This window comes from Vipera ursinii (genome assembly GCF_947247035.1).
Source record: "Vipera ursinii genome assembly, chromosome: 2".
Taxonomy (NCBI): Eukaryota; Metazoa; Chordata; class Lepidosauria; order Squamata; family Viperidae; genus Vipera; species Vipera ursinii.
Genome location: NC_139513.1, coordinates 27,295,695 through 27,307,628, shown reverse-complemented (window position 1 = coordinate 27,307,628; position 11,934 = coordinate 27,295,695). Strand labels below are relative to the sequence as shown.

Genomic DNA, 11,934 nt, shown 5'->3' with positions numbered 1-11,934 from the left:
ATTGACATGTATAAAGAGGAAGAACAGGAATTTTTGTGATGTCATTGGAGAGGTCAGTGGGCTAAGCTGTCATCCTTACCTATCCATCAGAATTGGTCCCAAGATAGTTGGCTGGCTGAAAGACAGGATGGGCCCCTCCCCTGTTCCAAATATAGAACCTGACTGAAGTGCTGGCTGATTTTTGATAGCATGCCAGAATACTCTACCACTCCTAAGGAGCTGCCTACTCCATATGAGACTAGTCCTCGGAAAAAAAAATTAAATAACAGGTCCACCGCTACCCTGCATTTGCTGCTGAAGACCTTTGGCCATGTCTAAAATTAACTAGAGAGCCTCTTGTTGCAGGTGAAGAAGGAGAGTGCAAAAGTTGGCTTGAAATTTAGCATTAAGAAAACCAAGATCATGGCATCCGGCCGTCTCAATTCCTGGCAAATAGATGGGGAAGAAATGGAGGTAGTGACAGATTTTATTTTCCTGGGCTCCAAGATCACTGCAGCCAAGAAATTAAAAGACGCTTGCTCCTGGGGAGGAAAGCCATGGCAAATCTAGACAGCACACTAAAAAGCAGAGACATCACCCTGCCAACAAAAGTGCATAGTCAAGACTATGGTCTTCCCAGTTGCAATGTATGGCTGTGAAAGTTGGACCATAAGGAAGGCTGAGCGCCAAAGAATTGAGGCCTTTGAACTATGGTGCTGGAGAAGACTCCTGCGAGTCCCTTGGACTGCAAGGCGATCAAACCGGTCAGTCCTAGAGGAGATCAACCCTGACTGCTCTTTAGAAGGCCAGATCCTGAAGCTAAAACTCAAATACTTTGGCCACCTAATGAGAAGGAAGGACTCACTGGAGAAGAACCTAATACTGGAAAAGGTTGAGGGCAAAGGAAGAAGGGGACAAGACAGAGAATGAGGTGGCTGGATGGAGTCACTGAAGCAGTAGGCGTGAGCCTAAATGGACTCCAGAAGATGGTAGAGGACAGGAAAGCCTGGAGGAACGTCGTCCGTGGGGTTGCGATGGGTCGGACATGACTTTGCAACTAACAAAAAATTAAAATATTAAATTAATATAAACTACAGAGCTCTATAGTTCTGGTCATGCACCAGGATTGTGGAAAAAACCACCACCTGAATCACAATAATTGTACTAATGATATATGGAAAATACATTGGATCTTCCAGTTCTACTGTCAGCTAATCATTTTATTTAGGTCATTCAAAGAGTGTAAAAGATTTCAGAAGCTCTGCTTAGGTTTGTTTTTGTTGTTTACTGATTGACTTTAATAAGTCAGTCTGATTCTATTTTTTGCATTTGGTTTATTTTTTATTATCTTAGTATAAGATGAGGAGGGAGATAAATTGTAACACCTCAAAATTGAACAAGATGTTGTAGCTAAGAGGTTTGCAGCTTAAAATCAGGTTAGAAGCATCTGGCAGAGTGAATGAATTACTCATAGCTGAGTATTATGGCAATAAAATTATATCCAGCATTATGAGCAAAAGACAAATGATTAACCCTCAACAATTCTGGAAGCAAACAAAATAAGCTGCTGTATATCAGACTTGCCTCTTAGAGCTTTCTGCAGAATGCAGATTCCTTCTGTGTGAGTACACACATATACGGACACATGCACACATCCACATATGGAGACAAATATTAGATAGTGCCCCAGGTAGAGAATCATTTGATGTGACATGTAAAATTATGTAGTGCTGCGTGCACAACATAATTCACATTTTGTGAGTGGGAAACTATACAGCCAGGATGATAATAGTAGTGAGTAGCAGTTCTCTAGGGCAGTTCTCTCCACATCTTCCAATCCTGTACTGAGTTTTTCTGTGCACTGGGTGTTGTGCGCTTTGATGGTGTTCAGCCATCGTGTTCTTTGCTAGTTTCCTTTCACCGATTAATTCTTCCCAATATAACTACTGGTACCTTCTCCAGTGATACAGGTATAGCTTCAATCAATTTCATTCCTGGCCTTCTCCAGATGTACAGGGCTATTGTGGATACAATTCCGAGGCAACAGCTGCTGCATTTGTATCCCAAAACCTCTACCACAGAGGTCCCCAACGTTTGGGGCACCAGGGACCGGTTACATGGAGAAAGGTTTTTCCTCGGACCGGAGGGTGGGTGGTTTTGTGTACTGCCTGCATCTCGTGGATGGGACTTAGCTTATTTGGGCAGCTTGGTTGCTGGCATGCCGCAGCCTGGTACAGGTCCACGGACCAGGTGTTGGGGACCCCTGCTCCAGCAGGAGATCAGGACTGTAGACTAAGATGTCCAGAGAATTTGAGATTGAGAAAGCTAGCCCAAGTAAAACATTGACGCTATATGCTAAATATTAAAGATTTAAAATTCTGTGAAATGCTCTCTTTGGGGAAATTGGCATAAAACTGAGGAACAATCTCAGAGGCCAGGCCAAGCCAAACAGCCAAGCCAAACATCCTATCAAACTTAGGCAGGCAAATACACTGACAAAGTAGATTGACTTTGTGTTAAAATACTTGAAATAAAATTTTTAATTTATCCTGAATACATATCTGCTCGGCCATGATTAACCAATGAATCAACCATTCGTGCATGGCTGGCTTGGCGTTACTAAGTAATAAATCGTGGTTTAGACATCATAACTGCCAGGTTCAGATAACAAGCTAAAAGCCCACGAGATGTGCCACGGTGTGCCTTAGCGTCCTGTGTGAAATCAAATCTAACCAACGCCACAGTTGATCAAACCCAGGGGTCGGCAACCTCGGCTCTTTTATGACTCGTGGACTTCAACTCCCAGAATTCCTGAGCCAGCATAGCTGGCTCAGGAATTCTGGGAGTTGAAGTCCACGAGTCATAAAAGAGCCGAGGTTGCCGACCCCTGATCTAACCCACCTGTACTGACTGACACCTCTAGCATTGGGAGCTAAGGATGCTTATCGGGACTCAGTATTCCTGCCACCCCGCCTCCGTTAAAAAAAAAAACCATAGCAATGGCTTAAGTTGCACCACGAACGAAATATTCCAAGCCTCGATGAAGTCCAAACTTTCCGGAGAGCGACCGCTAGAGCAGATCCGCAACGTGTGTGTGTGTGTGCGCCTTTCTGTTTGTTAAACCGGGGGCCGGCGCCCGCCCTTTTCCGGGCCTCCGACTTTGCAAACCGGGCCGCTGTCCCGAGCGCGCTGCCATTGGAGGAGGAAGAGTTAAGCGCCGATTTGCGCGCGCGTGTGTGTGTTTGTGTGTGTGTGTGTGTGTGTGTGAGAGAGAGAGAGCGAGAGCGAACGCGTGTGGGTTTGTGCGGTTTTTTATTCCTCCCCTGCCGCCCCGCCATGCCGAGAGACTCGCCGAGAGCGGCGGAGAAACCGGATCGCCACGGCAAAGCCGGGAGAGCTCCCGAGCAGAGCCGGAGCGCCACCCGCCGCCCCGAGACTTTGCCCGGGTTCGGAAGGACCGCGCAGTCCGGAAAGGTGAGCGTCGCGCGTCCCGTCGTGGGGATCGGCCGCTGCTCCGAAGGCTGCTGGAGAACTCGGGTGGCGGGAGCCCTCGGGGCTGTGGGGCCGCTGCACGGTGCCAAAGTTTCTCCCGATGGGAAGGAGGGAGGAGCGGGCGAGGCGGCGGGGAACCGGAGGAGAGGTTGAGGCTTCCACCCGCCTTGGGTCCTGAGGCGATCCGAGCCGGGTCGGGGTGCAAGCTCTGGGCGGGCGGCCAGGGGGGCGTTGCGCAGCACACGCCGCGGACTCCGCGCCTGCCTCTGCGGCCATCTGGAGCGGGAGCTCTGGGTTGCAGCGGCTGCCAAAAAAGAGAGAGAGAGAGAGAGAGAGAAAGAAATGCTTCCCGGGCCCTTGCAAGGTGATGGCTTTGCAAACTCTTCCTTTGCTGGAAATTATTGTAAATATCCGATCGGTCTCAGGGAGGATCCGGGAATCGGTGCCTCGGTGTCCTGGCCCTTCCTGTTTTGCTTTAATTCCCTCTCTTTCGTGGGCTGTTCCGTTTTCTACGGCATGTATGCGCAAATAAGTGTTTCGGATTTGAACGATTTGAGCCCGGGGTTCATCCTCGTAACTTGCTTCCAGTGTCTGCAGAGTAACTCTTAAGCCTGTGCTGAGTGTTTTTCTACTTCCTGTCCCGTTTCCCACCTCCCTAACAGTGCCGGTAGTACAATGTATTTTTTAACGGACAGTAATCCTTATTACTCAGAAAACATAATACGGAGAGAAAAAGGCTGGATAGTAAAAGATTAATAATTTTTGCAAGGCAAAAGCGGCTGCCTTTTCTGTGGAAGCCAGGGAAAAACTTCCTGGCTTCTTCTTCTTCCAATCCAACCCTATTATTCTATGTTCTTTCTTCCCCATGTTTTTTGCCCTTTTCTCTAAGCAAAACAGTTGCTGCCCGATATTTCCTTTGTGGGACCTCAACCATCAAGGGTGGGATTCTTTTTTTCTTCTTCTCCGTTTTCATTATTGTTGTTACATAACTGTTGCTTCCACATCCCCACTCCTCTCCCATTTTGGATCTGGGTCTGTGTTCCAAAATAGTTGAGGAGACCACAAAGCTCTTCGCCAATGCAGTCACAATAGGTAGAGCATTTTTGGCAGTACCACGCATCGCTATCTAAGGAGGAAAAAAGATGGATCCAATAAGACCCAAGAAGCTGTGAGATTCCCAAAAAAAATTCCAGACAAATTTATCTTTGTAACTCAGTCATCAGAATTAATTAGCCATTGATGGTCTTTTTCTACTTACCTAGGTGAAAAGTATTTTTTCCCCTAAATGTCCCGTCCTAAAAAACAACAACAATGAAGCAAACACTGCACCCAGAGTCTTTCACTTAGAAAAAGGGAGAATAATCATTTTGCTACCCAGATGGTCTGTATATTACAATCTTCTTTAACTTTTTATGCCCCTAAATTAAACCTGCCCCAAATCTCTTTTTAGCTCTCTTTGTCTGAGCCAATGAATGGGCTTATCTTCTAATAAGCAATTGGGTGGGGGAGTAATTGCACTTTATTAAGTGGCTAAATCTTTCTAACCCCCACCTCTCAAGGTAATAAATGAAAAGCCGTATGTCAGCTTTCTCAGAAGCTTAGTAAGGGCATCGGGCTGATAGACCGACTTACTTACTAGTAGTTTCTCATTAGCTTTATGCCTGTGAAATATTCAGCCATTCAGCACTGGTTGTAAAATATTAAATCAGAGCTTTGTGATACTTGACAATAGGAATCTGTCCTCTGCTAGATGCCAAACTGTCAAGGTGATGAGAGAGGATTTGAACATTGCAGTACTGGTTTTTCAGAGAAAATGTGAGGTAGAGAGTTGATAGCATGCCTTCTCAGTAAGGTAGAAATGGGTAGTTATTAGCTCTGTGGGAATCCCAAGTTCTTGGGAGAGATTCTTAAGCTTTGATTCATGGATTCTTGACATCTTGGGAGGCATGGAGTGAAGATTTGGAGAAGGGTCATCAGGACTGTTTCTTTGGAAGCGGATTGGTTTTAGTTCTTCCAAACATTTATTTGTGTTTGTGACAGGTATGAGTTGGAGAAAGAATCTCAGTAGGAGCACCATAGAGATGGCTGAAATAGCTACATCCACCTATTGAAGAGAAAGATGGGGGGGAACATGATAACTATTCTCCAGTACTTGAGGGGCTGTCATAGAATAGAATAGAATAGAATAGAATAGAATAGAATAGAATAGAATAGAATAGAATAGAATAGAATAGAATAGAATAGGAACTTGGAGGTCTTCTAGTCTAGCCTGCTGTTCAAGCAGGAAAACCTATTCCATCTCAGACAGGTGAATGTCTAGTCTCTTCTTAAAAATCTCCAGTGATGGAGCGCCCACGATTTCTGGGGGTAAGCTATTCCACTGGTTGATTGGGATTGACTTAGTATTCTCTAGGGCACCAGAGGGTAGGACAAGAAGTAATGGGTGGAAGCTTATTAAAGAGAGATCCAGCATAGAAGTAAGGAGAAATGTTCTGACAGCAAGAACAATTAGTCAATGGAGTAGCTTGCCTCCCGGAGTTATGGGTACACCCTTATTGAAGGTTTTCAAAAATAGACAACAACTATTTGAATGGGATGGTGTGAGACTCCTGCCGTGAGCAGAGAGTTGGAGTAGAAGACCTCCAAGGTCCCTTCCAGCTCTATGATTCTATGTTCTATGTCCTAAGACAGGGGTAGACAACCTTGGCTCTTTTATGACTCGTGGACTTCAACTCCCAGCTATGCTGGCTCAGGAATTCTGGGAGTTGAAGTCCACGAGTCATAAAACAGCCAAGGTTGCTTACCCCTGTCCTAAGACATGATTCCTCACCCTGGTGGGTTATTTTAGATCCATGGACTGACTTAGCCCAACCTTTCCTACCCTGACATGTCTCAGGGTTCAGAATCTGCACCTAAAAGTAATGAGAGAGTGACGAATGTCTGATTTTTTTAATCATGCACATATAATCAAAATAAAGGCATATTTATTAACTTTTTAGAGAAAATATGTAGTGTTCTAAGTAGGGGGTGGGCCTTTAGGATTTTTGATAATGATTAAGGGCTTTGATAATGATTTGATGGCTTCATACTAAAGGTCAGTTCTGTTCTGGTAAGAAGACTACTTAACTGAAGAGAGTTGGCATGGTATCAAAAGCAACAACAGGTGCTGGAGGTGAATGGCAAAGCAGATAGGAAGGAAATGAAGCCTGAACATCCAAGTCTTAATTATTTTATTTATTAAATTTATATGCCACCCATCTCATGGTCACACAACTTACAATCTGATAAAACAACATTATATAAGTTAAAATGAATATTATAAATAAATAATAAACCTTTATTGTCAAAGTACAATATGTGTACATTGAGATTAGCTGAGCCTCCCCCTGTGCTCTCTCCCCCCAACACACAGTGACAACAAACCCTCCATCCCACCACACCATGTGAACCAACTACACCACACACCGGCCTCCCAAGTCAATTCTGCATTAGATTATCTCCCATTCAAAAGCCTGACAGCCCATGGATAGAAGCTATTCTTCAGCCTGTTGGTACGGCTGGCTATATTCCTATATCTCCTACCGGATAGTAGGAGAGTAAAGAGATACCGTCCAGGGTGTGAGTCATCCCTGAGAATCTTCCTCACTCTTCCAAGGCAACGAGCCCTGGCGATGTCATCCAGTGGTGTCAGGGAACAGCCCACAGCAAGGCAATAAATATAACAGGGGTCTTCAAACTTGGCCCTTTTATGACTTGTGGACTTCAACTCCCAGAATGCCTGACTGAGGAATTCTGGGAGCTGAAGTCCACAAGTCATACAAGGGCCAAGTTTGAAGACCCCTGAAATATAACTTAAAAATAAACATAATAATAATATCTTCTGAAACATGCCCTGTTTCTAAGCAGGTATTCTGAATGTCATCTTCTAGCTATGTCTGTGTGGACACACTTCCTTGAAAACTACAGTTAGTCCTCGACGTATGACCACAATTGACCACAAAATTTCTGTTACTAAGCAACACAGTTATTAAGCTAGTTTTGCTCCATTTTACAACCTTTCTTGTCACTGTTAAGTGAATCACTGCAGTTATTAAGTGAATCTGACTTCCCCATTGCCTTTGCTTGTCAGAAGGTTGCAAAAGCTGATCACATGACCCAGGACACACTGCAACCGTCATAAATACATGCCAGTTGCCAAGTGTCCAAATTTTGATTATATGACTGTGGGGATTCTACAACAGTCATAAATGTGAAAAATGGTCAGGTCACTTTTTTCACTGCCATCGTGACTTTGAACAGTCCCTAAACAAATGGTCGTAAGTCGAGGACTTCCTGTATGGAGCTTCCATCCAAGTAATAAAGGTGCATTTTCACAAGGCAACTGGACTTACTTGTTTTTTCTTTGAAGACATTTCGTTTGTCATCCAAGAAGCTTCTTTAGCTCTGACTGGGTGATGAGGAATGGAAGGATTTATACACCTTTGTATTATACCTAGGAATATAAATCCTTCCATTCTCCCCCTCCAATCCAGTCAGAGCTGAAGAAGCTTCTTGGAGGAGAAGAAAGAAACAAGAAAGTCCAGTTGCCTCATGAAAAAACACCTTTGGGACAACCACAGCCTGGATGACCGAGAATCTCCACAGACATCCAAGTAATACATTTAAAATAAGGTGGTGTTCTCCACACTGATGAATTTCCAAGTTATGAACAGCCAGCAAACCAGAGTTAAAGAAGCAGGACACTATTTTGTTTTTCTCTCCTTCACCCCGGCAAAATTAGAGCCATCTTCCTCTTCCTTTTTCCTGCATCCTTTCTCAGTGTGCTTTATCTTAAAAGTAAGATGGCCCTCCTTATGTATTCTTCTGTGTTTTGCCTGTCAATTTGATGTTGTTCTGTACCAGCCTGCTACCGGCCCTGCAGAAAAGGCAGGGACAACCCCTTTTACAATAAGGCAAGAGGCTGGAATTACGCCTGCCAAATTTATTACTACAAAAACAAACAAGACATGAACCAAGAAACCGGAGCTTTAAGAAACACGAACTATCCGAGCGGTTGCCTTCAGCAAACCAGCCCTCCCCACACATTCCCCTTATATAGAGTTCAGGGCGTGGCTTCTCTCTGCCTCCTTCCGAGAAGCCCCATTGCCTTCTTCTGTCTACTCCTGATTGACTGCCTCCTGCATCGGGCATCCTTGAACAGGGCCAGCTGTGGGTCATCTTCATCCACGCTGTCAGGCTCACACAGCTGGGTCTCCGTGGTGACCAAGTGGGAGGGGCCTGGCTGAGGGCTCTCATCAGCAAGATCTTCAACCCCCTCAGCAAGGTCTTCAACACCCCCCTCCTCCTCCTCTGAGTCATCCGACCCAACTGCCGAACCCACAGGCTGACCCTGAATCACAACAGATGTTACCTTATTTGTTTTTAAAACACTCTGCACCCAGGTGCAGAATCACACCTGCTTGGCAGGCTTTGGTTGACTTAAAACTTGGCTGGGGTTCGGCCAGACTCAGGCTCAAGAATGGTGAGTTCAGCAAATTATGTCTGGAAGAGAACTGCAGCTAAGCTTCTTTTTCCAACTGCTTGTTCCTCTTTCCTATTTAAGGAAAGCTCCCTGTGGATAGATGAGAGCAAGAATAAATGAGGGAGGAGAGATATTCAGAGAGGGCTGACAGGCAGGTGACAGTTGCAGAACCGCCTCTTTGTACACTGATTTCCTTCTGCACATCTGCTTCCTGACCCACCTTTGGGAATTCAAGGGAATATCAGGCCAGACAATGAATTTAGCTGTAAGAGAGAGAGAGAGAGACGCAGGATGGACTAATTGTCAAGGGCAGTGAAATGATTTTTTTTTACTGCTTTTACAGTGCAAAGTATATGTTGGTGTGCAGGTAAGAAGCCATCCCTGTTCATGCTCTGGTGCAGAAAAACACCATGTACTTGTAGAAAGATGGAAAAGAAGAAATGAACAACATTTAGATGTGTCTGTTTAATATTATAACAATCTCAGTCACTTCCTCTGTGATCCGATTGAAGGATTATGGTTGGGGAAGAGGGGAAACCTAATAGATCCAACTTCCCAAAAGAGCTGCTTTTTTGCTTTTTTCTGCTTTCTTGTTGAATCTGTAGTGCTATGGGTTTTGAATTAGATCTTCTTCAGATTTCCTCTTTTTTTTAGGCTTCCACAGTTCCACGTGTTTACTATACATGCTTGGAATCATCTGTGCATATTCTGAATATCTTGGTGTGTTTTTTTCTTTTTTGTGACCATGAAAGATGATGGGGAAACCGATGCTCGGCATCTGGCATAATTGATTCAGAGGTGTGAAGAATAGACAAAAGTTGTTGCAGGCTTCAGCATCCTTTCACCCCTGAAGGCCAGGCTCCAAAATCCATAGTATGTGTGCATAGGAAGAGAATGTTTTTAATTTGCGAAGAGCTGGGGAGATGAAGGGTTGCTCCATCCTGCATCACCTAGTAAGAATAGAAGTTGTTGAAAAGAATAAGGAAGAGGACGAAGTGACTGTCACTCTTCTTACAAAGCCTGGATATCTTTAAAGGTTAGCTATTATTTGAGATGATTTGTCTAGAAAATGTCTTATAGAATTTTGCTTTCTTTTACTTAACTGTTTTACCATATTTCGTTGGAAGGAAGGAGGAGAATCTGTAGGCACGATGTGTGTGTGGATATTAGAATAGAAGGTGTATGCAAGATTCAATTGTTTTTATAATTAGTTGTCTAATAATCTAATTCAGCTAATTAAGCGATCATTATTAGTCAAAGTAATTTAATCTTGATAGAATATTTGTAGCTCAAGGTTGAACTGTGGGGTCCTTGGTGCTCTCTGAGCTTGATTGTCTTCTTGCAAACATTTCATTACTCAACAAGCTAACAGTAAACAACAACCTAATCAAGGAAGCACCAACAGCACTCCCACCAATACTGGCAGGACAAGACAGTATTAGATAAACAAAGAGAAAACACCACTCCCTTCTAGCACTGATGATGTTACCTAGTTGGGTAATGAAACGTCTACAAGAAAACAGCCAGGTGCAAAGAGTACCAAGGACCCTAATCACACTTTCGGCTTATGGTCACTCACTCACACACTTAACAGGCCTAGAAAACAGCCACACTCAAATCACTTTCAACCCAACACTGAGACACAAACACAACCAGTTCTTTAGAATACATGGGGACAAAGTAAATTTAAAATAACAGAAAAACTTTACCGGTTACAATGTGTATTCATTTGCTCTCTCTCTCTCTCTCTCTTTCACACGTGCACACACAAACACACATAACACACACAAATCCACATACCGATACACATCCACACTTACCTACTTCTCAACTAGGCTGGGAGGCGCTATCTGTTGTGATTCAGCGTCAGCCTGTGGATTCGGCAGCTGAGTCGGACAATTCTGAAGAGGAGGAGGAGGGGTTTGGAGAGCCTTTGGTGTCAGAGGAAGGTTCTGATGCACCACAGAACTCTCAGCCAGGCCCCTCACGTCTTGTTCCTCCTCAGACCCAGCTGTGTGAGCCTGAAAGATTGGAAGAAGACGATCCACAGCTGGCTTTGTTCAGGGATGCTAGGAGCAGGAGGCAATCTAGCAGAACAGAGGAAAGCAATGAGGCAACTCAGGAGAAGGCAATGAGAAGCCATGCCTTGAGACTGCTGTTTAAAAGGGGAATGTGTGGGAGGTGCTGGTTGCTGAAGGCAACCGTTTGAAGAGCTTCTGATAAGCTCTTGGTCTGTATTTGTTTAACTTTTGTTTGAACTTTTTCATTTAGCTTTTGCAAATAAATTTGGTTGGTTTAGTTCCAGCCTATTGTTTATGAAAAGGGCCTTGCTTTGTTTATTCCCAAGTCTGGTAGCTGCTGGTGGGATTTGGGGAGCAGCTTTCCATGTGCTCAGCCCAATTTCTGGTTTATCTGGTTCACATGACATTTTTTCCTTCGTTTTCTGAACCACTTGGTTCATTCTTAACTACTTCTCATAAAGGTCTTCTACAGAAAATTCGATGCTTTTGTCCAGCCTGCTTATGTGCCTGCTTCATCTTTAGGTATGTCGTCTTCAGCCTACTCAGGGGTAGGCAACCTTGGCTCTTTTATGACTCATGGACTTCAACTCCCAGAATTCATGAGCCAGTCATGAGTCATAAAAGAGCCAAGGTTGCCTACCCCTGGCTAGATCCACACCCCATAATACAATCCTTTGGGGGAGGGAATGTAGTCTATGACAGGTATGGACTATGGAATCAGAGCAGGAACCAAAGCAAATCCTCATTACAGCAGGGCTTATTAGACAGCGTGTACTGGTGGGACTCCAGTGCAAGGGAGAATATTTAGAGAGACCCCACCCAACAGAGGGATGCACTCATATTTATACATCTCAGAAGGGCAGGAGAGACTAATCCATAAGCAACACACGATGTAAGCATAAAGGATCTCAAATTACTACA

At 44.3% G+C, this 11,934-nt stretch overlaps 1 long non-coding RNA gene across 1 annotated transcript in view; it reads right to left on the bottom strand.

Moving 5' to 3' along the window:
• Window positions 1-11,934, bottom strand: part of LOC310636368 — a 246,317-nt gene that overhangs the window by 97,027 nt on the left and 137,356 nt on the right. The gene's annotated exons all lie outside the window — the stretch shown is intronic.